The following is a 4,579-nucleotide window of genomic DNA, read 5'->3' as shown; positions in this document are numbered from 1 at the left end:
TTGTTCAGATGAACACCAAGGTACCTGTAGCTGTCCACAGCCTCAATGTCCATACCTTGGATGTTCAGTGGTTGCAGTGGAGAATGCTTGTGCCTGCGAAAGTCTACCACCAGTTCCTTGGTTTTACTGGCGTTGATCTGGAGGTAGTTCTGCTGGCACCAGTCCACAAATTCTTGAGTCAGATGCGTTCTGGTGCAATAAGCTGTACGTTTTACGTCCAATGGATGCATGATCTGATTAGTCGACTAATCGCAAAAATAATCGGTGACTAGTCGACTATCAAAATAATCGTTTGTGGCAGCCCTAACTGTAACTGTGCTGCAGATTTGAAAATTAAAAATAATTTGAGTTACAGGTGCAGTTGTGCTTTTCTATTTGTGGTCTATCCTTTTTTATATTCTCTATTGTCTTTGTTTCTCTTTTCTGTCTGTCAGCTTTGACATTGTTATATTACATATATACTGTGAGTAATAATAGAAATTAATACATTATATTAAAAACCATACAAACAAGAGGAGTCTGTACAGACTTTCTAGAGCTTGTCTTGGAAAAGCAAATCTGTTTGGCACAACGGTGCATTCAGATCATAATTCAGATTGCAGAGCCAGACAGGACCGGCTAAAACATATCTAATACAAAAGAAATGAGCATTGAGTTTAGAACATGTACTCATCAGGTCATATCCATTTAAGTCAGAATGTGCTCAGAGTTTAAATATGTGGCAACAGTTTTTGATTCAAAGCCAAAGTTGTGTGCTTCAAAGGGAACCAGTGCCTTTCATGTTTGAGACATCTTTCTCGTTTCCACATTGATAACATCATGTTGGTTTCATATTATCGAGCTTATGTTGAATCTCTTCTATGATTTTCCTTGGTGTCTTGGACATTTGTCAGGAAATGAAGCGATCTAACAGCTGATTGGTTTATCAGTGCTGAACCATCACCACATTACAGCAGACACATACAGCAGTTAACTGCTTCAATGTTTCTTGATGACTCAACATACTTTTGCAGTTTGTTCCTCCTTCCCTCTTCCTTCTGGACAAAGGTTTCTGTTCCCAGAATGAATAACAAAAAAAAAGAAAAAAAAAAAGCTTTGCATCACTCAGATCAATGAATCATAGCTTTGTTGCTTTGTGGGTTACGTGATGCTCAGAACCTGACTGTATTAGGTGAGACAGAAACGGTCAGCTTCATCAGGTGTTAGTAATCCTGATCTAAAATCATTGGTTTTCTTTGTGTTTTTCCAGATGTTGTCAGGCTGTTCTTCCTGTTAGAAACTCCATCATCCCAAATCTCAGGGGCATGCTCTTCTTTTGGACCATGGAAACTTTTACCCAGGAGCCAGGTAAGCCATCCAAACCTGTGTGAAAAAGTTGTTTAATCATGAATAAACTATGATTAACCACATTTGTTGGAAAGTTGAGTTCAATTTCTCTAGCCACACTCAGGCCTAATCTCAGACCTCCTGAATGAAGAAATCACTTAAAATAAATCTTTCTGACAGATTGAAGTAATCTCAAATGTCTCATAACCCAGTCTGAAAGGGTTACAGAGATATCAGTTTAAGCTGCTAACAATGAGCCTGAGTGGGACCCCTTCTTTGTAGATATTTGGAAGTTCGTAAATACAAGGTATAGCATCCCCTGGGTATAGATGATGATATGTAGGGTGGTCAATGATTTTGTCCTTTTCAAGTTGTTGAAGGCAAGCAATAATGTTCACATTTTATACAGAGAAGACAGATGGTTTGAAAGATGAGGGGAAGAAGCCATCTATGTCCACTGTGAACAACCATCTTTGAACGGAGGTGGTGGTTTACGACACCAACCGTCTGCCATCTATAATCCAGTTTTGAGATCTTTTCCCAGAAGCCTTAACACCCACTCACATCCTGGGCCATTTGACCTCAGGAAATCACATGATAGGGTGGGGCTAGGTTTCACAGCGGGTTCACCCAAAACCTTGGCTGATTGTTACCTACACCCGTTTTTACACCCTGGCTTGTTTGATTAGGTAGAGGATCAACAGGGGGTCCATCCATGTCCCTCTTGGTGGACACTTCCCTAGGACTTAACTCTGGGACTCTCCACCATTTGACCTTAGAACTGAAGAAGCTTCTCGGAGGAGAGGTGAAATGTCTTCAAGCAACTGAAAGAAGTCCAGATGCTTTTCTTTCCAAGCTCCTTAGACCAGTCTTTCTCAAACTGTAGTGGTATGCATACCACTAGTGGTACTTGGGTTCTCTCTGGTGGTATGTGGGAAATCTCCATTTTTTTAAAGATTAAATAACATACCATTGTAGAGGTATGAAAAGATGGCGTGAGAGTTCTCAAGGCTTTTCTGGGAGCCAGAGTCAACCAGAAAACGTCTCCCCCAGCGTGAGCCCTCTATGAAGAGCAGCCTTTCCTTATCGCCAGCGGTTGCAGCCGCTACAGAGCGCTGGTGGGCTCGTTTCCCTGGGCCTTAAAACAGCAAAGGTGGCACGGCCCTGTCACGCTGATGGTAAAAACACAGCCTTTTCCATGGTGCCGCAATCCCACCCACAATCGATGAGTTGGAGGCCCCCGGGAGAATCAGTGGGGGCCAGCTCGCACTGGTGCCGGCAACTGTCGGAGGAAGACGTGCGTGAAGAGGAATCCGCCGTCATCCGTTACTAGCAAGAACAGCGTGCTCTCCATGAGCTTGAGAGCGGTACCATCACCCAGGCCAGAGAGAGAGAGGGGTTTCTCGGCCCACTCTGCGTCAGAGAGGGAGTAGTGCCGAGCAGCAGCGCCTTGAGAACGGTGTATTTCCCTTGGGTGGGGGGATCCCATGCAAGGCCCACATGATGGTATTTTGTGTTGTGGGCTGAAACGCCATGAAGAGCAAACTGATTTTTGACGTGCATGAACCACGAAGGAGGGTCGTGAAGTCAAAAATCCAGCACTTACCCGCCACAGCAAAAGGTAAAACCTACACCTCTGCTATCACTTCTGACATAAATGAAGACAGAAGACTAAACAGCAGTGGTGTTTGTGTGGTTACTGAAGTTGGGCTAGCTGGTATATAATAAAGTGGCTAGCTATACAGCTATGGTTTGCATAATATAAACAGTGAAGCTGGAGGATGAACGCTAACTTTTTTCCACTTGATAAAAGTTAACGTGAGGGTTCCCGAAGGTTAGGGACAAATGCAAATGTCATCTCTTAAAGACTGTATATCCCACCTGCTGCGAATGTTTTAATGCAGTACAGTTGCTATTATTATCACATCCTATTTATGACAGTTAAAATAAATAACATTCATATAAGAAATAAAATTGTCTGTGTAAACTATATGTGGTGTACTACTGTACTTTAATGTCAGTCATAAGGGTGGTACTTCAAGAGACAGTTTATGAGGTGGTACTCATTGTGAAAAGTTTGAGAACCACTGTTGTAGAGGATAAATCTAAATTTCAAATATATGAAAACTCTCCACACCTGAATCATCTACAGGTGCATAGAGGGAAATAAAACCTTTTTCAAAATAAGAGTATAACCTATGCACATTTATCATTATTTTTTACCATTACAAAGTTTCTCTGTGCCTGACAAAGGTCAAAAAGATGCTGTAACTGAATAAAATAATGGTAAACCTGACAGTGTTCAGAGGTTATACTCATTTTTTCTACAGAGGATAGTTTCAGTTGTGGATCATTTGTTATTTCTGATGTAATGTGGTCCATCGTGTGAATGACTTCTTTATATGGGTTTCCCCCCCTTATTCCTTCAGTTTTATTAAAATATTTACATTTTAAAATGATTTTTTTTTTCCAAAAACATTAATGAAAGTGTGTTTTTGTTTTTCTTTCTGTCAGGATGTGTCCTGTAACTGAAAATAGGACTGCGTCCTTAAAGCGCACCAAGTCATTACAAGACCTTATAAATTTTGACAGAGGACAAGGTCCTGCTACTGCAGAAAGGTAATGTGTGTCTAAATGTTGTTCCTGACTCGGTGTTTGTGAAAAAATTCTTTCTCACACATATGGGCTCAAAATGTGGTCATAAATATTTTGTACTTGTAAAAAAGATTTGTATGTGTAAAAAAGATTTGTGTGTGCGTAAAAAAGATTTGTATGTGTAAAAAAGATTTGTGTGTGCAAAAAAGATTTGTGTGTGCGTAAAAAAGATTTGTGTATGGACTTAGAAAAAGTACGGATTTTTGACCCTATTTTTCTTCCCTTCATCTGATTGGTCAATGTCATGTCAATCACAAATGTAACAATCCAATCAGAGAACAAATGGGTTTGGCTGTCGAGGGGCGCTTTTTTTGAACTGCAGGTCTTTGAAGGGAATAAATGCCCTTTTACATGCCAACCCAGCGTTTTCCTTCATCACCACGAAGGAAAACAGTCTGTGGTCGTCCGAGTTTGGTGATTTTTGTGTCAGAGGTCTACGTGTTTAATACAGGGACTTCCACAGCCTTTTCAACAGCGCTGCGGACCACGGGGTGGGGGCGGGCAGTGTTTTTGAAATGACAGTCTTCATTACAAAGCTTTCTTCGTTATGAATTAGCATACATGTTTTTATTGAACATTTGAAGAACTAGCAAAAAAA

At 40.9% G+C, this 4,579-nt stretch overlaps 1 long non-coding RNA gene across 1 annotated transcript in view; it reads left to right on the top strand.

The window, feature by feature from the left end:
- Nucleotides 1-71: 71 nt before the first annotated feature.
- Nucleotides 72-4,579, top strand: part of LOC102300320 — a 9,627-nt gene continuing 5,119 nt past the window's right edge. Inside the window, exons 1-2 of the long non-coding RNA XR_317996.3 lie at nucleotides 72-1,347; nucleotides 3,841-3,945. This is a non-coding gene — a long non-coding RNA (uncharacterized LOC102300320). The remainder of the gene's footprint in view (nucleotides 1,348-3,840; nucleotides 3,946-4,579) is intronic.

Source organism: Haplochromis burtoni, unplaced genomic scaffold, assembly GCF_018398535.1.
Source record: "Haplochromis burtoni strain Fernald_Lab_line unplaced genomic scaffold, NCSU_Asbu1 Contig_2038, whole genome shotgun sequence".
Classification (NCBI taxonomy): domain Eukaryota; kingdom Metazoa; phylum Chordata; class Actinopteri; order Cichliformes; family Cichlidae; genus Haplochromis; species Haplochromis burtoni.
The sequence above is the reverse complement of the archived record's forward strand: the minus strand, read 5'-3'. Positions and strand labels throughout refer to the sequence as shown.